This window comes from Dendrobates tinctorius, unplaced genomic scaffold, assembly GCF_039654945.1.
Source record: "Dendrobates tinctorius isolate UK_male_01 unplaced genomic scaffold, ASM3965494v1 ptg000054l, whole genome shotgun sequence".
Taxonomy (NCBI): domain Eukaryota; kingdom Metazoa; phylum Chordata; class Amphibia; order Anura; family Dendrobatidae; genus Dendrobates; species Dendrobates tinctorius.
In genome coordinates this window covers 13,443,770-13,469,564 of record NW_027361722.1, presented here as the reverse complement: position 1 = coordinate 13,469,564, position 25,795 = coordinate 13,443,770, and the positions used below count along the sequence as shown (strand labels likewise).

The window sequence follows — 25,795 nt, the reverse complement described above, 5'->3', positions numbered from 1 at the left end:
TATTTGCCGTCTGTGTAACTATTTATCTAAAGCGACCGCTCCACGTTCACGTCTTGTTTTACCGGCTCAATCTCACGATTAGATTACATAACCCCGCCACACTTGGCTTATCCTCATCTCAGATTGCTCCAGTCACATCCAGAGCTGCGTTGGCATTCTGGTGACTACAACTCCTGAAAGCGGTTTTCTAGTTCTATGTAACCCCTTTTAATTTCCTTTCGGACCCATTTCTTCTTTTTATCTTTGCGCTTTCACCTTTTCCGAAAGCCATAACTTTTTATTAATGCTTTTTCACAGGACGCGTTGTGGTCTTCAATGACGCCGTTCACTTTAGCTTATCATGTACTGAAAAACAGGGCAACAAAAAAAAAAAACGCAAGAGAGGTGAAACCGTCCCCGTCACTTCGTGATCAAGTTGCGGGGGAAGTGGGAAAAGTGTGTGATAAAGAGGAGGGTGGGAAAATGGGTGCCCGAAACTACGCATCACAAGTCATAAATGCATCTAAGGGGTTAAACAGCAGCAATCGGAGCCAGTTCCCATCTCTATGATACAGTCGGCATCTGACAAGTGACGGACACGAACGTCATGCATCATAAAAGGGGTTAATCATCAGAGGAAAAGTTCTACAACTTTCTAACATACTTTATGTTTCAATACTGCTCCCCTGCTAGATCTCTGCTTGCTTTCAGGGAATGTGTGTAATCCTGTGAACAGCTGGGAGACGCGGATACAATTGTATCCACACATGAGCACAAATACAATCACCTGCCGGTTTGCTACAATGTACCAGGCTGGATACAATTATATCCGCTTCTTGGCTATGAACACATTGACTTACTCTGAAAGGAAGGAAGCAAGAGTGTCCGCCTTCACCGAGAGCAAGCAGAGATCTTGAAAATGGTGAGAAGAAACAGAAACTAGAAAACTGAAGACTTTATATCGCTCCTTACGATGCAGCAGAAAACAGCACAATCTATACAGACTCTTATCCGGCAAGGATTCCTACGTGAGAACACAGAAACAGCGCCTGTGCGCAGCTCTGGAGGTGAATGGAGCATAAATCAGGACTATAACAAAAACCAGTAGATTAGAAGAGACTAAATATCTGCACATAATTGTTTTTTGTGGGACTGTTGTGTATATTTAAGTGGAGCCATGTTGTAACCCCTTGCTGCACCTTTTACAGCGGGGGGTTTACTTGCAGTCTGTGAGGTGACATCTTTGCCGACTACTGGGGCGCAGGGTGTGACGCTGGGTGACATCTGTGGGTTACAGGGTGACCTGCTGCAAACAATGGAGCCAAGACGAAGAGGCCGATTCTCAGCGAGAAGTTGGGATTTCCTGTGAGTCCGCCACATTTACCGCACACTTTCTGGTCTGATCCTCTTCCCTCTCCATGTGACCATTACCCTCAATATCCGCATACAATAATACATATTACATTGCCTTGCTTTACACTGCAGCTACACTCTAATCGTGCACAGCTATGGTCAGTGACTCTGCTTTAACTGCATCACCTCTGATGTTGGAGTTTCCATAAAATTCATCTCTTGTTATCAGTGAACTTGTGCCCAATTCATTTCCCATGCTTTACACTGCAGCTCTGCTCCATCAAGGTACAGCTATGATCAGCATAATATACGTTGCAGTTGCATTGCTTATTGCAGCCGGAGATCATGTGGGATCCACATCCTGTCTTTTCACCAACTGGTGTCCCCATTCCTCTCCCATGTTGTACACTGCAGCTCTGCTCTAATATGACACAGCTATGATCACCGAATCCACCTCCTATCTCATCAGTGGCCTGAGCTGCTTTCCGGTTCCGCCTCTATGCTTTACACTGCATCTCTTGCTCAGTCAGAGCACAGTTATGATCATTGAAATCAATCTTGTGCTTTCCGGGTCCTGTCAATCCACCATCCTTTACACCACATCTTCTACAGCAGGACATCAGGTGATAAGTTTTTACTCCATCACAAGAATTTGAAGCAATCTGAGCCAAAGGTGGGATCCATTATACATGATCTACAATGGGCCCCTATGTCTCCACTCAGTATAGCCAAACTCTATAACTCCATTTAAAGGGGCTGTCCAGGATAAGAAAAACATCTGATTTCTTCCAAGTTCAGCAGCACATCTGTCCATGATGTATGTTTGGTATTAAACTGAAGCGAGTGAGGATGAGCTGCAATACCAGACAAAATCTGTGGCCAGAGGTGGCGCTGTACCGGAGAAAAGCCGCCAAGATCTTATGATCCAGCACAGCCCCTTTAACTTTATGCACTTGAAACTATGACACTGACTGCAGGAGAACGCTCCAGCCAGGCTACAGGGAACATAAAACATGATGGGAAGTGTAGTGACTGGACTATTCAGTAACAAATTGGCCCCAAATGATAAGGAATGGTTATTGCCCAATTTATGTTCATAACATCCGTTGTTGTGGGTCGTGCAGGACTCATAGCTCTCCATAATAGTACATTACAGACGATTCTGCCGGGTGGAATCCTGGCATTAGGCCACATGCACGTTGACCAAGTTGATTACCATCTTATCGGGCAAGGATTGGATGTCAGCTCTGGCCTGATTGCTGGGCTGCATTATTTCCACCCTACGTCACAGCCCTGTAATAAGATTTACATACTGAGGTTATAATGAGGCCGTACATAATGAGATCGTCATATCAGCCGTAAGAAAAGAAGAGTCATAACAGTCACATGTTACAGAGTAGGAATAAAAGCCTTACAGGAAAACTACCAACAACTGTATAATGCAGTCATACCCCAGAGCTGCACTCACTATTCTGCTGGTGCAGTCACTGTGTACATACATTACATTACTGATCCTGAGTTACATCCTGTATTATACCCCAGAGCTGCACTCACTATTCTGCTGGTGCAGTGACTGTGTACATACATTACTGATCCTGAGTTACATCCTGTATTACACCCCAGAGCTGCACTCACTATTCTGCTGGTGCAGTCACTGTGTACATACGTTACATTACTGATCCTGAGTTACATCCTGTATTATTCCCCAGAGCTGCACTCACTATTCTGCTGGTGCAGTCACTGTGTACATACATTACTGATCCTGAGTTACATCCTGTATTATACTCCAGAGCTGCACTCACTATTCTGCTGGTGCAGTCACTGTGTACATACATTACATTACTGATCCTGAGTTACATCCTGTATTATACCCCAGAGCTGCACTCCCTATCCCTCAGATGTACTCCAGAGCTGAATTTACATTTCTGCCATGGGAAATTTTCATTCGAAGCAGTCAGCAAGTTCTACTCCTAACTGAACTCCTACTTGATGGCAATGTTTCAAAGCTTAATGTACGGTGCTTAGGATAAACAACACTTTACAAAATGGAAAGCGCAAGACGCGGCTGAGTGCAGACTCTGAAAAACAGGGAGTGATGGGAGCTTTCAGCTCTGAAGCCTGCAGAATAGTGGATGGAGCATGGGATATTAATACAAGATGTAAATCATTGCAATATAAATAGTGCGACGCATTAATACTTTTTAAGGTGCCAAACTTCAAGTTTTATATTTGTTTCGGCTCATTTCCAATAACGCCTTCCAGCACATCCTGCATGTACACAAAGTCTTCCAACCAGATGACAGGTAACAATGATGTGGACAAGAGAAAACATTATTCTTGCCACATTACAAAGCTAGATAACGCCGGGAGAAGAGAATTCCTTCCGCAGACTCTTACTTAATGTAACTTTGTCATCCTGCTTATCACTGTGAGATAGGATATCCTGACTGAAGTGACAGATCGCTGATAAGAGAGCAATAACGCACAGACTACTGTAAAGACTCAAGTGCGCCGGACGATCGGAGCGTTAAACAATCACTAAATAGACTACAGACAAGGTGTTCGGAGTTCATTTACCGGCACTTCATTTATACAGGCTGTCAAAAAGTGACAGCGCCGGAAGAGCCAGCAAGTTTATATACAGAACGATACTTTTATAGAGACGGACTTTTATATTGGTGGCCTCTCTCTAAATAGTGGGGGTGCGACAACCGGCGTCCCCCCAATCAGCAGACCGATACGCAGATGATTGAGCTGTGCAGTTCTGTAACACAATTACTGTAATCGCATCCGGTCCAGACAACCCTTGTAACGCCAGAAGATAGTGAACACATCAAAAGGTTTTATTAAAAAGTGTATTTATGATTCACAGTTCTCAAACGATACTTCCAGACATTATTAACCCCTACACTACCAAGGGTGGTTTGCACGTTAACTCCCGGGCCAATTTTTACAATTCTGACCACTGTCCCTTTATGAGGTTAACTCTGGAACGCTTCCATGGATCCCGGTGATTCTGACATTTTCTCGTCACATATTGTACTTCATGTTAGTGGTAAAATTTCATTCATATAACTTGCGTTTATTTGTGAAAAAAAATGGAAATTTGGCGAAAATATTGAAAATTTCGCAATTTTCCAACTTTGAATTTTTATGCCCTTAAGTCACAGAGATACGGCACACAAAAAACTTAATAAATAACATTTCCCACATGTTTACTTTATATCAGCACAATTTGGGAACCAAAATTTTTTTTTTTTGTTAGGAAGTTATAAGGGTTAAAAGTTGACCAGCGATTTCTCATTTTTACACCACCATTTTATTTTTAGGGGCCACATCACATTTGAAGTCACTTTGAGGGGTCTATATGATAGAAAATTCCCAAAAGTGACACCATTCTAAAAACTGCACCCCTTAAGGTGCTCAAAACCACATTCAAGAAGTTTTTTAACCCTTCAGGTGCTTCACAGTAATTTTTTTGAATGTTTAAAAAAAAAAAAATGAACATTTAACTTTTTTTCACAAAAAAAATTACTTCAGGTTCAAATTTTTTTTATTTTACCAAGGGTAACAGGAGAAATTAGACAGGAAAAGTTATTGTGCAATTTGTCCTGAGTACGCTGATACCTGATATGTGGGGGGAGCCACTGTTTGGGCGCATAGCAGAGCTCAGAAGGGAAGGAGCGCCGTTTGACTTTTTCACTGCAAAATGGGCTGGAATTCAGATTGGACGCCATGTCACGTTTGGAGAGCCCCTGAGGTACCTAAACAGTGGAAACCCCCCACAAGTGACCCCATTTTGGAAACTAGATCCCCCAAAGAACTTATCTAGATATGTGGTGAGCTGATACCCCATATATGGGGATAAACCACTATTTGGGCACATGGCAGAGCTCGGAAGGGAAGCAGCACCATTTAACTTTTTTGGCTGGAATTGAGATCGGACACCATGTCACGTTTGGAGAGCACCTGATGTACCAAAACAGTGGAAACCCCCAATTCTAACTCCAAACCTAACCCTAATGGGAAAATGGAAATTAATGAAAAAAAAATTATTTTATTATTTTTCCCTAACTAAGGGGGTGATAACGGGGGGTTTGATTTACTATTTATGGCGGTTTTTATTTTTGGCAGCTGTCACACGCTCAAAGACGCTTTTTATTGTAAAAATAGTTTTTGCATCACCACATATTGAGAGCTATAATTTTTCCATATTTTGACCCACTGAGTCATGTGAGGTCTTATTTTTTGCGGGACGAGTTGACGTTTTTATTGGTATCATGTTCGGGCACGTGACATTTTTTGATCGCTTTTTATTCCGATTTTTGGGACGCAGAATGAACAAAAACCAGCAATTCATGAATTTCTTTTGGGGGGTGCGTTCACACCGTTCCGTGTGCGGTAAAATTGATAAAGCGGTTTTATTCTTCGGGTCAGTACGGTTACAGCGATACCTCATTTATGTTTTTTTATGTTTTGGCGCTTTTATGCAATTTTTATATAAAAAATAATTATTTTTGCATCGCTTTATTCTGCGAGCTATAACTTTATTTTTTCGCTGATGATGCTGTGTTGTGGCTCGTTTTTTGCGGGACAAGATGACGTTTTCAGCGGTACCATGGATATTTATATGCATCTTTTTGATCGTGCGTTATTGCACTTTTTGTTCGGCAGTATGATAAATCATTTTTTGCTTCGTTTCTTTTTTATTTTTTAAGGCAGGGATCCCCAACTCCAGTCCTCAAGGCCCACCAACAGATCATGTTTTCAGGATTTCCTTTGTATTGCACAGGTGAAGCAATTATCACCTGAGCAATACAAAGGAAATCCTGAAAACATGATCTGTTGGTGGGCCTTGAGGACTGGAGTTGGGGAACCCTGTTTTAAGGGGTTCGCTAAAGGGGTTAACTAATGGGACAGTTTTATAGGGTGGGTCATTACGGACGCGGCGATACTAAATGTGTGTACTTTTATTGTTTTTTTATTTTCAAAAAATGAATTAGGGAATTTTTTTTTTTTTTTTTTTTTAATTATTTTTACACTTTTTTATTTTTTTTACTTATATTATAATGTCCCATGGGGGACATCACAGATCGCTGTGACAGATCAGCTATCTGTCACAGGCATTGCTGCAGGCTTCCTCATGCCCACGCTCTGCGGGCAGTGAGGAAGCCAGCTCCCTGCAGGCCCCCGAAGGTCCCCGTCGCCATATTGGATCCGGGGACCTGCAGGGAAGGCGACCCCCGCAGCAGCTCTGCACATCGCGCTGCTGTGGGAGGGGTCGCAGGGAAGAACGGAGGGAGCCCCCTCCCTGCCGATGCTTCCTTTAACCTCCGGTACTCCGCGATCAAGTTTGATCGCAGTGTGCCAGGGGTTAACGTGTCGGGGGCGGTCCGTGACCGCCCCTGACACACTGTGCCGGGTGTCAGCTGTGATAATCAGCTGACACCCGGCCACGATCAGCTGCGCTCCCCCCCGTGAGCGCCGCTGATTGCATTAGACGTACTATTCAGTCCTTGAGACTTAGGTCCCATGGACGGAATAGTACGTCCAATGTAGGAAAGGGGTTAACACACAGTGCCAAATGATCCTGCCATACGTCAGCTAATAGTACCATACAGTGCCAAATGATCCTGCCACACGTCAGCTAATAGTACCATACAGTGCCAAATGATCCAGTATCCAAACAAAAGTACAAGATCACTGCAAAACAGCAGCTCCATATAATGCCCAACCAACACTGACACACCAATGACCAGTTACCACTTCTGAAATTTAACACAAAATTAGCCATTCCTAAATGTCCTTCATGTCCTGTGATGCCTCCTCCGGCCATCCGTCCTTCTAGTGGAAGCCCTACAAGAATTTTTGTACTTGCTGACCTTGAAACTTTCAACACAGCTCTCAGGTGTTGATACTTTTACTGAACTATCTTTTTGTGTCAAATCTATAAAATAAATCCCCAACGAATACATAAAAAGCTTATATTACACGTGAAGCTCTCTCGTAGGACTTTCCTCACAAGGACATGCACGGCTTAAAGCGCGTATTCTAATTTTTCCTTCCTTCTTAACATCCCACCCCAGAAGATGAAGCCGGCAACTAACAGCAGATCTATGTCGGAGTCTCCGGCCACTGAACTGATATCTATGGGAACTGGCTCAATGTTCAGAAAACATGCCAGCTTAGGTTTAATCCAGATGTCTTGTGTTCCCAATGTGCAGCTTATAGAAAACACATGTCTACAGGAAGCGTTGTGCAAACAAGATCCTTAAGGATTTTCAGAAGAAGGCCCTGCCTAATATATGATCCGAAAACACCTTTTTCTTGCTAGTCACAAAGTTCTAGAATGTTGCACCTCTGGCAATAGGCAAGTCGGTGCCATTGTGTATAATCAATGAGTTGCTACTTCCCCTTAAAATCAGCAGATTACCGGGAACGCAGAGATGCAAACCCCACTGAATTTAGGTGGGCTATCTTTATAGTTGTCCATTACCAAGATAAAAACTTTTTTAAAATGGATCCATTGTGGTGCTAAAAACAAGGACAACTCAACTACCGAACCACCGATGCTGCTCATGTGCCCCTCGCTAGTGTCCTGGCCTTTCTCTGCTGCATCTAACCACAGGAGAAGTCACTTTGCACCCAAGTGTGAAGAAAGAGGCGGAAGATGGTATTTTTAGGATCAGATGGAATGATGCCCCTGCAATCGATCAGCAAGCAGCAACTAATTGATATGCTTCACTTACCTTAATCCTCCTCGTGGGTCCATTGCCAAATGCCGGCTGCAGTTCTGGTCCCGGTGTTTTGGCTACAGCGGTGAGCTCAGTAACTGGCTAGAGCGGTGACATGTGATGATAATAACATGATGACACTGCTACAGCCAGAACACCAGGACTGGTGCAGCACAAGAGAGCCACCACTGGATCCAGGGAGAGCAAGTACCTACAGAGTTGGCCATTTTAGGTATTTTAGAGTTTAGAGCCCACTATCCTGAAAGCACAGGTAGTGCATGTCTATGACAAACATCCTTTATCATGGTCTTTAGCTATAGCTGATGAATTTGCTTTTACAACAAGTTTTAAGTCTTGGATCATCCCCCGCCCTGTGTAATATTAACAGATTGAACAGACAAGAATATGAAGTCTCACTCCACCCAGGCCAGGACACTCATCTTTACACTTTCACAACAACCCTGGGTGTGCGGCTGAATGAAGCAAGACAATTAAAGCCCATTGATACTAATGTTTCGTCCACTTCTGCGTTTAGATTGAAAGCTGAACAGCAACACATCAGACCTCCGGAATCAGCCATAACAATGAAACCAAATTATTGATTGTGGCCCCTGTCAGGGTTGGGATAAATCATCTGTTATTGAACAGTTACTGAAGTAGATGCGTTGGAAGAAGGAAAAATGAGCAGATTATGCTGCCAAGATTACTGTATCAGAGCATCACCCAGAGTCAGCCTTGTGAGGCCTTCATGGTACGTGGGGTCCTGTGCCACCCAGGGTTTATGTGTTGGGGAGTGAAGGCGTACACCTGGTTTAATCCCACAAAAGAGCAACTGTACCCCAAATTACTGATGAAGTCGTTGCTGGCTATGATGGATGGAAAACAGTTAGCTGCAACGCTCAGAGCGACCGATGACAGAAAGGCGTCAGGTCACGCAGAGCATGGCAGCTGTGATAGAAAGCCATCAAGACACGCAGAGCATGGCAGCTGTGATAGAAAGCCATCAAGACACGCGGAGCATGGCAGCTGTGATAGAAAGCCATCAAGACACGCAGAGCATGGCAGCTGTGATAGAAAGCCATCAAGACACGCAGAGCATGGCAGCTGTGATAGAAAGCCATCAAGACACGCAGAGCATGGCAGCTGTGATAGAAAGCCATCAAGACACGCAGAGCATGGCAGCTGTGATAGAAAGCTATCAAGACACACAGAGCATGGCAGCTGTGATAGAAAGCTATCAAGACACACAGAGCATGGCAGCTGTGATAGAAAGCTATCAAGACAAACAGAGCATGGCAGCTGTGATAGAAAGCTATCAAGACACACAGAGCATGGCAGCTGTGATAGAAAGCTATCAAGACACAGAGCATGGCAGCTGTGATAGAAAGCTATCAAGACACACAGAGCATCGCAGCTGTGATAGAAAGCTATCAAGACACACAGAGCATCGCAGCTGTGATAGAAAGGCGTCAAGATATACAAAATGTCACAGCTATTATGGATGGAAGGGTGTCAGGACACGAGGAGTGTCACAGGCATGATAGAAAGGTGTAAGGAGACGCAGAGCATTGCAGCTATGATAGAAAAGCATCAGGACATGCAGAGCACCAAAGCTGCTTCAGAAAAGCGTGAGGACACAGAGCATCGCCACTATTCTATAAAGGAGTCAGGACATGCAGCGTGTCACAGCTATGATAGAAAGGCATCAGGAGACGCAGAGCATTGCAGCTATAATAGAAAGGCGTCAGGAGAACCAAAGCGTCAGTGCTATGATAGTAAGCAATCAGAACATGCAGAGTATCACAATTTGCTGTGTACAGTGCTCATGGTAACCCCTGTCCACTGTGAAAACATACAATTGGCCTCTGAGTGTGTTGGAAGAGGTGGAGAATCGCCAAGAGCTTCTTTTTTTTTCTTTTTAACATGCCTGGAGCTGTTTGGACAAAACAATGACTCCACTGGACAAACCCTTGGGGGAAACTGCTACTAACATCTCAGTGCCAGATACCACAGAGGTCTGGTGGAGTCAAAGCCTTGATGGCTTGGAGCTGCTTTGGCAGCACAAGTGCTACTTAGACATTAGGGAGGTTTTAATTATAAATAATTGGGCATGAAGATGAGCTGCAGCATGACGGGCGGGGCAGCTGCTGTGACAACCGGCCAACGCTTGGCAGCTAAGAGTAGGACACCTGGATGATACCTGCCGGGCGCTGGACGAATGCCTCTAACTACCCCTGCAGACATGCACCGCACAATATCAGATTATGCAGAAGATGCTACACAATCCCTTTAACCTTTTCCTGCCATCGACAAATTTTTGCATTTTGCGTCTCACTTTTTTTTAATCATCTTTTTAGTTGACATAGTTGTATTTTCTTTTGTGGTGAGACAATTTTTAGGACACCATTCACTTTACTATACCAGTTACTGGGGATACAGGAAAATATTCCATGTGGTGTAAAATGGTACAAAATAAAACACTCCCGCCATTGTTTTTTGGGTTCTGTTCTTTCAACGTTAATTATTCAGTAAAAAGGACAACACGATTCTTCAGGTCAGTGCGTTCACACTGATGCCAGGCATGCTGTGGAGGTGGAGGAGTGTACACCTGTCAATTCTCAGATCATACCCCACACACTGCATCAAAATGGTCTGCATGGCCGTCGTCGCAGAAGAAAGCCCACAAACACAAGCAGACTAAGGACATGGATTGCTGGAACCATGTCCTGTGGTCTGATGAGAACAACAAACTTATTTGGCTCAGATGGAATCAAGCTTGTGCGGTTGCAACCAGGTGAGGAGGACAAGGACAAGTGTGTCCTGCTTACAGTCAAGCATGGTGGTGGGAGTGTCATGGTTTGGGGCTGAATGAGTGCTGCCGGCTGTGGAGAGCAACACTTCATTGAGGGAACCATGAATACCAACATGTACTGTGTCAAACTGAAGCAGAGCATGATCCTTCCCTATGGAAACTGGACTGCAGGGCAGTATTCCAACCACCACCTGCATGATGAATGTAATTTTAAATTTTTTGTTTTTTTCCCAAATTAATAGCATATACAGTATAGTATGTAAAATAGGGGTCAGGTGACTGAGGGATCAGTGACCTGTCAGAAACCATACAGATGAATATGTAGGTAAAGCACCACATAAAGTCTCACTCACAGGCCGCCCGGAAGCACGAGAAACTCATTAACGGAAAACTACAAATAAAGATTAAACAACAACCACAAGATTTCATCAGAAGGTATCATTGTAATCAGTATAACGGTGCCGACCTGACACTGTCTGTAGGTTGCGCAACACAATCCTGCTGACAGGTTCCCTTTAAGAATATCCCTGCATTTCGCACCATCTATCTTACCCTCGTCTCGGACCACTTACCCTGTCCCTGCTGCCGAAAATCATACCCACAGCGTGATGCTGCCACCACCACGTTTCACTGTGGGGATGATGTTCTGGCACCAGACATCGCGTTTAAATCAGTGTCCAAAAAGTAAGATACGACGCCTAAAATATATCTCCCATAAATATCAAGTTTGGTGCAAAACCCCAATATTCATATCTGGACATCGGAGATAGTGTGTCCCATAACTGCAATTGTCTATTATTTTTTTTCTAAGAGAACAAGGAGTTATATCTGAGTATGTTGGATTTTCCACTACTCTCTCTTGAATAGACGGATCTCAGACTTTGTGTCTATTACTCAGAGCATTTCTCTGATGTAATTACCTAGTCACTGGAGGAGGCCCCTAGTTCAATGGAGACTGAAGCATTAACTCTCTCACTTCCCTTGTTATACTTAGTTTCTCTCTTCTCAGCCCCATTTAAACCCACATGTTCAATGTGAGGGGACACGCCACCGCTCATGGAGAGGAGACTATATATGCAACCCCTCAATATACAAGTTATAAATATGGTAAACTGAACATTAATATTAAAAAGACATAAAACAAATAAAACCTAAATGCCTGAATTACGTGTGTTTTTTTTTGTCACCTAAATTTCCAAAATATGGAATAAAATGCAATTAAAAAAAAAAAAAAAGTCACAGGACCCCAAATAGTTTCACAACTTTGCCTCTAAAGAAAGAAAATCCTATACAAACCTTATACAGGGCCAGAGAAGAGAAAAAAAGGAAAAAATACAGCTCTAAAACCCAAAACTTTACTTAAAAAAACAAAACAAACCCCCCTCCCCGTCTATTTCCCCCCATTCATCACCTCCCCGCACAGGACCGCAGGCGGGGATATACTATATACTCTGCATCTCCACACACGGGGAGAGGAAACTTCCTACGGGACCATTAGAGCCGCCGCACAGATGACACCACACCTATAAACCGGCCCTGGGTGAGATGACACGCGGGAGTCCCCGGTAACGGACAGCGCTCGCGGTTACCTGCCGGCTCCGTCCCCTGAGGCAGCGAGCGAAAGTCACCTGTTACCCCGCGCGCTCCCGACAGCTCGAGCCTGCGTGCGCGCCGCCGGTCACCCTCAGACGTAGAACAAACAGAAACGCGCACAGCAACAAGCCCCGCCCACTGCCTGCCAGAATCAACAGGTGGAGTTGTCTGTCCCTGGGTGCTGGAATGGGAAACCCGTCCAGTACTGGCTGCGGCAAAGCTGTTGTCATGGTTACTGGCCCTATAGCGCCAGCTAGAGGTCTGTGCTGTGGCCCTTGGGGCACCAAGTGTTATATCTGGTTTACCCGGTTATTTGAGCTAAAAGTTGCAAATTTGATAGGACATAATATAATAAAAGACTTTGTCACAGCACAGATCTCCGATACTGCATCATCCACAGATCCCCATAACAGTGCGTCACCCACAGATCCCCCATAACAGCGCGTCACCCACAGATCCCCCATAACAGCGCGTCACCCACAGATCCCCCATAACAGTGCGTCACCCACAGATCCCCCATAACAGTGCGTCACCCACAGATCCCCCATAACAGTACGTCACCCACAGATCCCCCATAACAGCGTGTCACCCACAGATCCCCCATAACAGCGTGTCACCCACAGATCCCCCATAACAGTGCGTCACCCACAGATCCCCCATAACAGTACGTCACCCACAGATCCCCCATAACAGTGCGTCATCCACAGATCCCCCATAACAGCGTGTCACCCACAGATCCCCCATAACAGCGCGTCATCCACAGATCCCCATAACAGTGCATCCTCCACAGATCCCCCATAACAGTGCGTCACCCACAGATCCCCCATAACAGTGCGTCATCCACAGATCCCCATAACAGTGCGTCACCCACAGATCCCCCATAACAGCGCGTCATCCACAGATCCCCCATAACAGTGCGTCACCCACAGATCCCCCATAACAGCGCGTCACCACAGATCCCCCATAACAGTGCGTCATCCACAGATCCCCCATAATAGTGCGTCATCCACAGATTCCCATAACAGAGCGTCATCCACAGATCCCCCATAATAGTGCGTCATCCACAGATTCCCATAACAGTGCGTCATCCACAGATCCCCATAACAGTGCGTCACCCACAGATCCCCCATAACAGCGCGTCATCCACAGATCCCCCATAACAGTGCGTCACCCACAGATCCCCCATAACAGCGCGTCACCACAGATCCCCCATAACAGTGCGTCATCCACAGATCCCCCATAATAGTGCGTCATCCACAGATCCCCATAACAGTGCGTCATCCACAGATTCCCATAACAGCGCGTCATCCACAGATCCCCCATAACAGTGCGTCATCCACTTATCCCCCATAACAGTGCGTCATCCACAGATCCCCATAACAGTGCGTCATCCACAGATCCCCCATAACAGTGCGTCACCCACAGATCCCCCATAACAGCACGTCATCCACAGATCCCCTATAACAGTGCCTCATCCACAGATCCCCCATAACAGTGCGTCATTCACAGATCCCCCATAACAGCGCGTCATCCACAGATCCCCCATAACATCGCACCATCCACAGATCCCCCATAACAGCGCACCATCCACAGATCCCCCATAACAGCGCGTCATCCACAGATCCCCATAACAGCGCGTCATCCACAGATCCCCCATAACATCGCACCATCCACAGATCCCCCATAACAGCGCACCATCCACAGATCCCCCATAACAGCGCGTCATCCACAGATCCTCCATATCAGTGCATCATTCACAGATCCCCCATATCAGTGCAACCATCATAGACAGATCCCCCATAACAATGTCGGTTTCAGAATTTCCAATAATAATAGTCTTTATTCATATAGCGCCAATATATTCCGCAGCGCTTTACAAATTCAATACACAGCATCCCAGGACAGTCTCCGCTACATGATACGGTGACATTCTTCATTCCTGATCTTTTTTTTCTGATAAAGTTGACAACGGTTGGGAGTAGTCATTTTCGTGGCCCGGCCCATTCTAGTCCTTCAGACCCATCTGTACTATCTATCATGCAGGCAGACATTGTGCTGGGACCGGCGTGTGGCTGATATGTCCTGTAATTACTTTTCTTTGCACTCGGGGTTGGGTCGTCTCAATCAGGAATGCACCGAATATTATTTGAGGACGACCTGGCAGCGAAACCCAAACTTATCTTGAGATATAATCTTAGGTCAGAGGAAGTCGTCTTCCTGCCAACTAGGTGTTGTCCATTACAGGGGAAGAACATTGCTGTTTATAGTCTCTGCAGTGTGCGCTGCGGCTCCAGACGGGTTCACATCCTTAAATATTACATAGTACCATATATAATGCCATATACACTGGTCAAAAAAATAAAGGGGACACTTAAACAACAGAATATAACTCCAAGTAAATCAAACTTCTGTGAAATCAAACTGTCCACTTAGGAAGCAACACTGACTGACAATCAATTTCACATGCTGTTGTGCAAATGGAATAGACAACAGATGGAAATTATTGGCAATTATCAAGACCCCCTCAATAAAGGAGTGGTTCTGCAGGTGGGGACCACAGACCACATCTCAGTGCCAATGCTTTCTGGCTGATGTTTTGGTCACTTTTGAATGATGGTTGTGCTCTCACACTCGTGGTAGCATGAGACGGACTATACAGCCCACACAAGTGGCTCAGGTAGTGCAGCTCATCCAGGATGGCACATCAATGCGAGCTGTGGCAAGAATGTTTTCTGTGTCTGTCAGAGTAGTGTCCAGAGGCTGGAGTCACTACCAGGAGACAGACCAGTACACCAGGAGACGTGGAGGGGGCCGTAGAAGGGCAACAACCCAGCAGAAAGACCGCTACCTCCGTCTTTGTGCAAGGAGGAGCACTGCCAGAGCCCTACAAAATGACCTCCAGCAGACCACAAATGTGCATGTGTCTGCACAAATGGCTGGAAACCGACTCCATGAGGATGGTCTGAGTGTCCGACGTCCACAGAGGGGGGTTGTGCTCACAGCCCAACATCTTGCAGGATGCTTGGCATTTGCCACAGAACACCAAATTCGCCATTGGCGCCCTGTGCTCTTCACAGATGAAAGCAGGTTCACACTGAGCACATATGACAGAGTCTGGAGATACCGTGGAGAGCGATCTGCTGTGGGTCGCCCTCCCAGGGCTGTGGGGTACTCGGTACTGGGCCGGTGTCAGTGGGATGTGTCACGGCAGCTGTGACCCTGTCCGTGGCCCTGGGCGCCCAAATCAATGATGGTTTGTGATATAGTTTATGTGATAGTTCGTGACGCCACCTGTGGTGTTTGGCAAGCAAGATGTTAAGCCAACGCTGCGTGCAGATCCTCTGGGGCTGATGTTGTGTTACAGCATAGATGGTGTAGCTCCCCACAGGTGAAGCTGTAACCCCAGGGCAGTGTATAGGCGCAGGCGGTGTGAGGAATGTTGATACCCAGATGTAGCAGTGCTGACGGTGTTGGCGCACAAATGAATAGAAGACACCAAGGCTTGCAGTTCCAAAGCTTTACTCACAGTTCATGGTACACACTGGTGCCTGCCTCCGTGCCGTGTCCTCTGGGGTAGAGACTCAATCAACCTCCCGGGCAAGTCAGGATTCTCCTCTCCAACACTCTGCCAACATGTACCTCTCCTGAACGACTCCTCTATTGCGCCTTAAGGTGTGAAGAGCTCCAGTACCATGGTACTCTGAAGTTCCTCCTGTCAGATGTTCCTAACAACTCTACTTGTATGACAGACAGCTGTAGCCTCTCTCGGGGACTCCCTTCTCTGGAGTCCTGGCTCTCTATTCAGTTGCTGTTGTGCCCCAAGTCTTGGATGGGAGTAGTGCATTTACAGCCAACTACTCCACCGGTGTCTGCTGCAGAACCATAAGTGTCCATACAACCTCGGGGATCGGGCCCCGGCCTTGCGCTGAGAACCTATAGGCAGGGTTCCTCTTCCAACCCACAACTCCTCTTTGTTCTCCTACTCCTTCGTTCCGCACTGTTCCTTCTCTCTCTTATGGAAGCTTAGGTTGCAGTTCTACGTCTTTCTCCTTCTGTTCCTTTCCCGTGCCAGCTGGCTCAGGTCACTGAGGCAGCTGCAGCACTCCTTCCTCCATCCCTTCTTCCAGGGATCCCCACTCCTCCCAAGTGGCTTCCTTCCTCTCTGACCCTCTGTCAGACTGACCCTCCAGACTGAACCTCAGACTGATCTGTAATTCTAAACCTTCCCAACCTTTTATATGGATCTCAACTCCACCCACCTCCCAGCACATCTTGTGTTACGAAGCAAGGACTGTTGTGAGTTCATTTTCCCCTTCATTACTGAGGCCCAAGGAACTCCCTCTTCTGGTAAAGAAAGGTAGTGAGCCTGATTGTCAAACACCTGAGGCTGATGATTGTGACTGGCTGAGTGGAGTTACGGACTGGATATAATGCTGCCGACGCCCTTCTGCCCTGCGGGTGATTTCTCTGTGGGATCCTTGGAGACCAGTCTGAATTCCTGCTCCTCCAAAGCTAAGTTTGCTGCTCGGCCTTTTGCTTTTGTGCTTTGACTTTGTTTTTGCTTTGTTTTTCTGGATTTCTGCCATTCCCTGCTGGGGTGTGCTGAATTCATTTAGCTCTGTCTTCTGAAAATACCTGAGTGCTGATTCAGTTTTTGAAGCCTAGCTGCTTCAGGGCCTTTTTCATATCAGCTGGTTGGCTTATGTCTTTGATAGGGTTTTGGCAGATTGCAGACAGCAGCCTTCCTTTCCTATCTAGGTAGTTTTGGGGCCCCGTCTTTGCTCAGTCTATCTTTCTGTCTGTGTTAGTATTTTAATCTTGCTTCACCGTCATTATATGTTGGGGCTGCCTATTGCTTTGGGGTCTGCTCTGGGGCAGTTTAGATTTCCCCTTTCTTTCTTTAGGCTATTTAGCGCTCCGGCTGTGATCGAGGGGTCTAGGGCATCGTAGGAACCCCCCACGGCTACTGCTAGTTGTGTTGATAGGTTCAGGGGTCTGCAATCTGATAGTTGCCAACTTCTCTGGTTTTCTGGACTTAGCTTGTATTTCTGCTTTTGCCTCCTACGGTGACTCATTCATAACAGAATCACCCGCCCTACCGCAGATTCTAGGGTACTCAATAGCAGGAAAGAATTGTAAAAGAAAAAAAAAAAGTGTGTATATTTTTTCCTCTATATCTCTGAGGCAGTAGGGGGAATTTTTTTTTTCTCTCAATGGAGATAAAGCAATTGTCTGATCGTGTGGAGCAGCTCGCTGCGGAAGTGCGGGGAATTTCCGCCTACCTTGCTCATTCACATGCTGCTGAACCAAAGATTCCTACACCTGATGTATTTTTGGGGATCGGTCTAAGTTTTTGAATTTCAAAAATAATTTTAAATTATTTTTTGCCTTGAAGCCTAACTCGTCAGGGAGCTCCGCACAGCAGGTTAAAATTGTCATCTCTTTGCTGCGTGGCGATCCCCAGGATTGGGCGTTTTCTTTGAAACCAGATGATCCTATTCTGACTAATGTGAACGCATTCTTTCAAGGTTTGGGGTTGTTGTATGACGAACCTAATGCCATTGATCAGGCTGAAAAGACCCTGCTGGCATTGAGCCAGGGTCGTGATTCTGCAGAATTGTACTGTCAAAAATTCCGAAAGTGGGCAGTACTTACTACCTGGAATGATAATGCCTTGGCTGCTCTCTTTCGGAAGGGGTTGTCAGAAGCCGTAAAAGATACTATGGTGGGATTTCCTGTTCCCTCTGGTCTTGACGATTCTATGTCTTTAGCCATTCAGGTTGATCGGCGTTTGCGCGAACGCAAAGCTGCACGAGAGGTGTTGCCACCTGTTGAACAAATGTCTGAACCTATGCAATGTGATAGAGTTTTTTCCAGAGAGCAGCGTCAGGAGTTCAGAAGGCGTAATAAGTTGTGTTTTTTCTGTGGAGATGCCTCGCATATTATTTCTGTCTGTCCCAAACGAGAGAAACGCTTTGCACACACGTTTTCTGTTGGGGGTGTTCAACCTAAGTTTCTTCTGGCTATTACTCTGATCTGCTCCCTGTCCACATTTTCCGCCAAGGCATTTGTGGATTCGGGAGCAGCCCTAAACCTAATGGACTTGGATTTTGCTAAACGTTGTGGATTTCCGATGACACCTCTGCAGACGCCTATCCCTTTGAGGGGAATTGATGCTACTCCTTTGGCTAAAAATAAACCCCAGTTTTGGACCCAGGTGGTAATGCGGGTCGCCCCAGGCCATCAAGAAAATTGCAGATTTCTGGTGTTGCATAATCTGCATGATACTGTTGTTCTGGGGTTTCCCTGGTTACAGATTCATAATCCAGTTTTTGATTGGAAATCTGTGTCTGTGGTGAGTTGGGGTTGTCGGTGTGCCTTTAGTGAGGCTCCGGTGTTTTCCACCTCTCCTCAGTCGCATGATGTTCCTGATTATTTGGCGGACTTTTATGATGTATTTAGTGAGAATGAGTCTGCGTCTCTGCCTCCTCATAGGAGTTATGACTGTGCAATTGAACTAAGTCCGGGGTGTAAGTTTCCCAAGGGTCGGCTCTTCAATTTATCTGTACCCGAGCACGAGGCTATGCGATCCTATATTAAGGAGGCGTTGGAGAAGGGTCATATTAGACCATCCTCGTCACCCTTGGGTGCCGTTTTTTTTTTCTAGCCAAAAAGGATGGATCATTAAGACCTTGTATTGATTATCGTGCCCTCAACAAAATTACTGTTAAATATCAGTATCCGTTACCCCTGATTTCTGATCTATTCTCCAGAGTTAAAGGTGCTTGCTGGTTTACCAAGCTTGACCTCAGGGGGGCGTATAATCTTATTCGCATTAAGCATGGGGATGAATGGAAGACAGCGTTTAATACTCCGGAGGGACATTTTGAGTACCTGGTGATGCCTTTTGGGCTCACTAATGCCCCTTCTGTCTTCCAGTGCTTCATGAACGATATTTTCCGAGATTTTGTCGATAAATTTTTGATTATCTATCTGGATGATATTTTGATCTTCTCCAAGGATTGGGATTCTCATGTGGAACATATTCGGACTGTGTTCCGGATCTTGAGGGAGAATTCCCTGTATGTCAAGGGATCTAAATGCCTTTTTGGTGTACAGAGGATTTCTTTTTTGGGATTTATTTTGTCCCCGTCAACTATTGAAATGGACCCGGCCAAGGTACAGGCCATTCACGATTGGGTTCAGCCCACTTCTTTGAAGGCCCTCCAGAAGTTTTTGGGTTTTGCTAATTTTTATCGGAAATTTATAGCAAAATTTTCTAGTATTGCCAAGCCATTAACTGATTTGACTAAAAAGGGTGCTGATGTGTTAAATTGGTCTCCGGAGGCTGTTTCTTCCTTTCAGGAGTTGAAGCGAAGATTCACCTCCGCCCCGGTTTTGCGGCAACCTGATGTCTCACTTCCATTCCAGGTAGAGGTGGATGCTTCTGAGATTGGTGCAGGAGCTGTTTTGTCCCAAAAGGATCCTGTAACATCTAAAATGAATCCCTGTGCTTTCTTTTCCCGAAAGTTCTCTCCATCTGAACGTAACTATGATGTGGGGAATAGGGAACTGTTGGCCATGAAATGGGCATTTGAGGAGTGGAGACATTGGTTGGAGGGAGCTAAGCATCAAGTCGTGGTCCTCACTGACCACAAGAATTTGATTTACCTAGAGTCGGCTAAGCGCTTGAACCCTAGACAGGCTAGGTGGGCCTTGTTTTTTTACACGTTTTGATTTTGTGGTTTCTTTTCTTCCTGGAACAAAGAATGTCAAGGCAGACGCCCTCTCTAGGAGCTTCCTTGCTGATTCTCCTGTGGTGACCAAGCCTGCTACCATCTTAGGCGAAGGGGTAGTTCTTTCTGCCATCTCACCTGATTTGAGACATGCTCTGGAAGAGTTCCAGGAGGACAAACCTGAGCGTTGTCCCAGTGGAAAGTTGTATGTTCCTGACCAGTGGAAGAAAAGAGTGATGTCTGAAGTTCATTGCTCTGCTTTGGCTGGTCATAAAGGTATTTTTGGTACTAGAGATCTGGTGAGTCGGTTTTTTTGGTGGCCCTCCTTGTCTCGTGATGTCAGGAATTTTGTGCAGTCCTGTGGGACGTGCTCCCGGTCTAAATCGTGTTCTCGCTCTAGTGGGTTGTTGATGCCTTTGCCTGTCCCCAAGAGGCCATGGACCCATATTTCAATGGATTTCATCTCTGATATGCCTGTCTCTCAGAGGATGACTGTTATTTGGGTGATTTGTGATAGGTTCTCTAAGATGGTTCATCTTGTACCACTCCCTAAGTTGCCGTCTTCCTCTGAGTTGGTGCCCCTGTTTTTACAACAGGTGGTTCGTTTGCACGGGATTCCTGAGAACATTGTATCTGACAGAGGAGTGCAGTTTGTGTCTAGATTTTGGAGAACTTTCTGTTCCAGGCTGGGAATTCAGTTGTCCTTCTCCTCTGCTTTTCACCCTCAGACCAATGGGCAGACAGAGAGAACAAACCAGACCTTGGAGTCATATTTGAGATGTTTTATTTCTGCTGATCAGGATGATTGGGTTTCATTTTTGCCCTTGGCCGAATTTGCTTTGAATAATAGAGCTAGTTCTGCCACTTTGATGTCACCTTTTTTTTGTAACTTTGGGTTTCATCCTCGATTTTCTTCAGGGCAGGTGGAGCCCTCTGCCTGCCCAGGTGTTGACACTGTGGTGGAGAGAATGCACCAGATCTGGGACCAAGTGGTGGATAAGTTATCTCTCTCCCAGGAGAAGGCCCAGCGGTTTTCCAACCGACATAGGACCATTGGTCCCCAGTTTAAGGTTGGTGATATGGTGTGGTTATCATCAAAAAATATTGCTATGAAGGTGGCTTCTCCTAAGTTTAAGCCTAGATTTATTGGACCTTACAAGATTGTGGAGATTATTAATCCGGTCTATTTTCGTTTGGCTCTTCCTGTCACATTTAAAATCAATAATGTGTTCCATAAATCTTTGTTGAAGAGGTTTGTTGAACCTGTTGTTCCGGGGGTGCCACCTCCAGACCCTGTATTGGTTGAAGGTAACATGGAGTATGAGGTAGAGAAAGTACTGGATTCCCATCTGGCTAGACGGAGACTCCAGTATTTGGTTAAGTGGAAGGGTTATGGTCAGGAGGATAATTCCTGGGTCTCCGCCTCTGATATTCATGCCAAACGATTGGTGCGTGCCTTTCATCGGGCTCACCCTGATCGCCCTGGTGGCATAGTTGAGGGTTCGGTGACCCCTCCTCAAGGGGGAGGTACTGTTGTGAGTTCATTTTCCCCTTCATTACTGAGGCCCGAGGAACTCCCTCTTCTGGTAAAGAAAGGTAGTGAGCCTGATTGTCAAACACCTGAGGCTGATGATTGTGACTGGCTGAGTGGAGTTACGGACTGGATATAATGCTGCCGACGCCCTTCTGCCCTGTGGGTGATTTCTCTGTGGGATCCTTGGAGACCAGTCTGAATTCCTGCTCCTCCAAAGCTAAGTTTGCTGCTCGGCCTTTTGCTTTTGTGCTTTGACTTTGTTTTTGCTTTGTTTTTCTGGATTTCTGCCATTCCCTGCTGGGGTGTGCTGAATTCATTTAGCTCTGTCTTCTGAAAATACCTGAGTGCTGATTCAGTTTTTGAAGCCTAGCTGCTTCAGGGCCTTTTTCATATCAGCTGGTTGGCTTATGTCTTTGATAGGGTTTTGGCAGATTGCAGACAGCAGCCTTCCTTTCCTTTCCTATCTAGGTAGTTTTGGGGCCCCGTCTTTGCTCAGTCTATCTTTCTGTCTGTGTTAGTATTTTCATCTTGCTTCACCGTCATTATATGTTGGGGGCTGCCTATTGCTTTGGGGTCTGCTCTGGGGCAGTTTACATTTCCCCTTTCTTTCTTTAGGCCTATGTATTTCTCCGGCTGTGATCGAGGGGTCTAGGGCATCGTAGGAACCCCCCACGGCTACTGCTAGTTGTGTTGATAGGTTCAGGGGTCTGCAATCTGATAGTTGCCAACTTCTCTGGTTTTCTGGACTTAGCTTGTATTTCTGCTTTTGCCTCCTACGGTGACTCATTCATAACAAAGGACCCACGAAAGGTGCTCTGCTACCCTCTAAGCATGGAGCCGCAATGTGGTCCTGCTGAACTATCCTGTGTGTGGGGTGCAGGTGTTGGAGTGTGGAAAGGAGTTCCCAACTTACCTTGTTGGTGGGGCACTACACCTTAGGAGAAGGTGCAGTACCTCTGTGGCGACTGAGCCTCAGGGGCGCCACATACCCGCGTTAAACACAGCACGACCGCTGTTGTGAGTTCATTCTCTGGTTCACCAGTTGTGAGTTCTCCTTCCAGACTCCCTCTGGTGGTAACAGGAGGTAGTGAGGCTGATTTGATCGGTGGAGATCTGCCACGTGAGAATGAGGATGACGATTGGACCTCAGGAGTCTCAGATTGGATTTAAGACAGCCGACACCCTATTCAGTGGCTGGTGATTCCTTCTGGCTTGTCAGCTCTTGGTTTTCTGCTCTGTTCCAGTCATCTAAAGCTAAGTTTTTCTGCTAATGTTCACACTTGATTTTGTTGGTCTTTTCAGTTTTTTGGTGTGGTCAGCCAGCCCCGGCTGGGGGCTGTGCTGAATTTCCACTCTTATTTATCAGTATTTTGCCAATTTGCTTTTTGTCCCTTACTAGTTTGGTCTCTTTTTGCTCTGTCTCAGAATATTTCAGAGTGCTGATATAGTGGGAGAAGTCTAGTGACTTCAGGGTTAATTTTGCTATCAGAAGTGTTGGCCATTATTTTTGTAGGTTTTTTTGCAGGTTGCAGACAGTGTCTTTCCTTTCCTTTCCTCTCTAGTTAGTTTGGGCCCCATCGTTTGCTCAGCCTTTTTTCCTGCCTGTGTTTGTGCCTTCATCTTGTTTCACCGTCAATACATGTGTGGGGGCTATCTATTCCTTTGGGGTCTGCTTTGGGGCAGTTAGTTTTCCCCTTTTCATGCTTCAGGCTTATTTAGTCCTCCGGCTGTGACGAAGCATCTAGGAACATCGTAGGTACGCTCCACGGCGGCTGCTAGTTGTGTGATAGGATCAGGGATCTGCAATCTGCATAGTTTCCAACCTCTCTGGTTTTCGGTGACTTAGCTTGTTTTGCTTTTTTTCTCCTCGGTGACCCATTCATAACAGACCGCGGGCTGCAAGGTAACAAAGTAGACAGCAAAGAAACATACAAAAATTTTGTAATGCGTAACAAACTTTTCTTATACTAATCTTCCTAGTATAGAAGGTACTCATCTTGAACGTTACAAACAATTCTATCTTAAATTCCATCTAAAATGTTTAATTCTAAGTGCAATTCTCAATTCAAAGTGTTATTCTCTGTAACACATTTTTCTCTAGACGCAAGACGCTGACGGCAAATACCTGGTCCGTCACCTGTCTCTTTCAATTCTTTATTCATATCACTCATCTCTATGACATTCCTAATTCTACTCTATAAAAGCCATTTCTCAGTTACTAATACTCTTATAAAACACATTATCAAATACTTCACAGTAAAACATTCAACAATTATTCTTGTAAGTGCTGGACACCGCTCCCAGATGGGATTTCTTGCAGTGTCCTTTGAGGTAGACATCATCTTCAAAAAGTGTCCATGCAAAACATTATCTTCGCAAAGTGTCTCTATGTAAAACATCATCTTCGCAAAGTGTCTCTTATATGTAAAACCAAGAGAGAGCACCTATTTACAAACACAGTTTCAGATCATTCAGCGTCCATGATTTCCTCAGTTCCATTCAGAAAACAACGCTGCCAATCAAAGACTAGGCAACAAAAGTGCTACCATAAAAACAAATTGCAAAAAAAAAAAAAAGGGGGAGACAAAAAAGCGCAATAGGGTCTTATCCACGTTACAAAAGACAGTATATCATGAAATATGCTCACCTGGTTAGGATGAGATAAGAGCGTGTAGGTAGCGGCTGCTGCAGATCCACAGGTCTTCAGCGACCAAAGAAATCATGCGAAAATTTAATCAAAAAATCTTTTAAAATACGTATTCTTTTGTAATATATCTTAGGTTAACTGTTAATCATGTGGTGTCATTGAACTTTGACACTGCACCATCTGACTTGTTGGCACTCATTTTTTTGAACTCCAGCATCCTTTCAAACCTATTTATGTCTGTGATACCTGTATGTATTTGTGGTATTTCCTGATGAAGGGGGCATGAGACCCCTGAAACGCGTAGAATAAAACCACTGCAATCATACAGCATTCTCCTGGAATTTGTCTAAAGCGGCAGCGCGGAATATAGCTACAAACTCCCTTTGGATTCACCATAAAAACAAAAACATGATGAACAATAGAAAAATAGAAAAAGGCACAACTGGTGCAAACAAACCCTCCTGGTTAACGAGATTTGAAAATTTTTACTTGTGTTCCCCTCCTGGGGTTCTGGAAGCCGAACTGGAACTGCTACCAGACGTAGTATCTTCGTCCTGCTGATTACTTGCTAGCCGCATATACTCTACCTCCCACAGGGTGAGATAGGGACTGGTCGGGGTAATGGAAAGGGCCATTGAAACGCCTACTGCCTGCGGGGACGGCATATCCACTACCTCTGATGGCGCTTCTGCGGCTGTTGGGGGACTCAGCCACTGCTGCCGCTGATTCCTCAGAATCCGATTCTTCAGTGTCCATCGGGACTTCAGCTAACGGTATTGCAGTCGGGGGTTGTCGGCAGACGTCAATCGGGCCATTCCTAGCTGTAGGTTCCGCTCCCAAAGCTAGGGTCAACCCCGGGGCAGGATTCATACCTGGCATTTCCAGCCGCGGTTCCGGCTCAGGTACCGGGTGGCAGATGGCGGCAGCCGCAACTCCCGGGGTGACTGGTGGGATGGGCCGCAGTTGGATCCGTGCCGTGGTCAGGCCGGTCTCAGTCGGGGTCGTCGGTGGAGGTCGGTGCAGCAGCGCCTGGTCCAGGCGGGGGCGCGGTCCCGGCCCTCCGTTCTGCTCCAGAGCTCTCATATATCTCCTCCGGACGGGACTCACCCAATGGCAACATCGGTTATAAGGCGGTGGCGGCCGCTGCTGAGGATGTATCAGCGGTCGCAGCCTCCGCAGGGGCGACTTAGGAGCGAGTGGCCTCTCCTCCCCCTGTTCTTCTGACTTCTCGCCTTCTTTCATCATGGCGTTCTCCTTCCTGCCTCCTTCCCGCCACTGTCTTCTTCTGCTCCTCCTTCCGGGGGCAGCGTCTTCTTCCCACGCCTCCATTCCAAGCCAGTATACGAACCCCTCCGTGGGTGGGCCATGTATCTGTCACATAGTAATTCAGGCAGGGAAGGCCTAATA

General features: G+C 46.0%; 1 protein-coding gene across 5 annotated transcripts in view; it reads right to left on the bottom strand.

Moving 5' to 3' along the window:
- LOC141091489 (beta-1,4-galactosyltransferase 3-like) overlaps nucleotides 1–12,637 on the bottom strand; it is a 44,634-nt gene extending 31,997 nt beyond the window's left edge. For 2 of the 5 annotated variants that reach the window (XM_073577100.1, XM_073577104.1), the window contains exon 1: nucleotides 12,468–12,624. The gene's annotated coding sequence lies outside the window, so the exon portion shown is untranslated. Of the gene's footprint in view, nucleotides 1–12,174; nucleotides 12,332–12,401 lie in introns of those variants that run through there. The other 3 variants (XM_073577103.1, XM_073577102.1, XM_073577101.1) reach the window with 3 other exon arrangements.
- Between the last annotated feature and the right edge of the window lie 13,158 nt (nucleotides 12,638–25,795).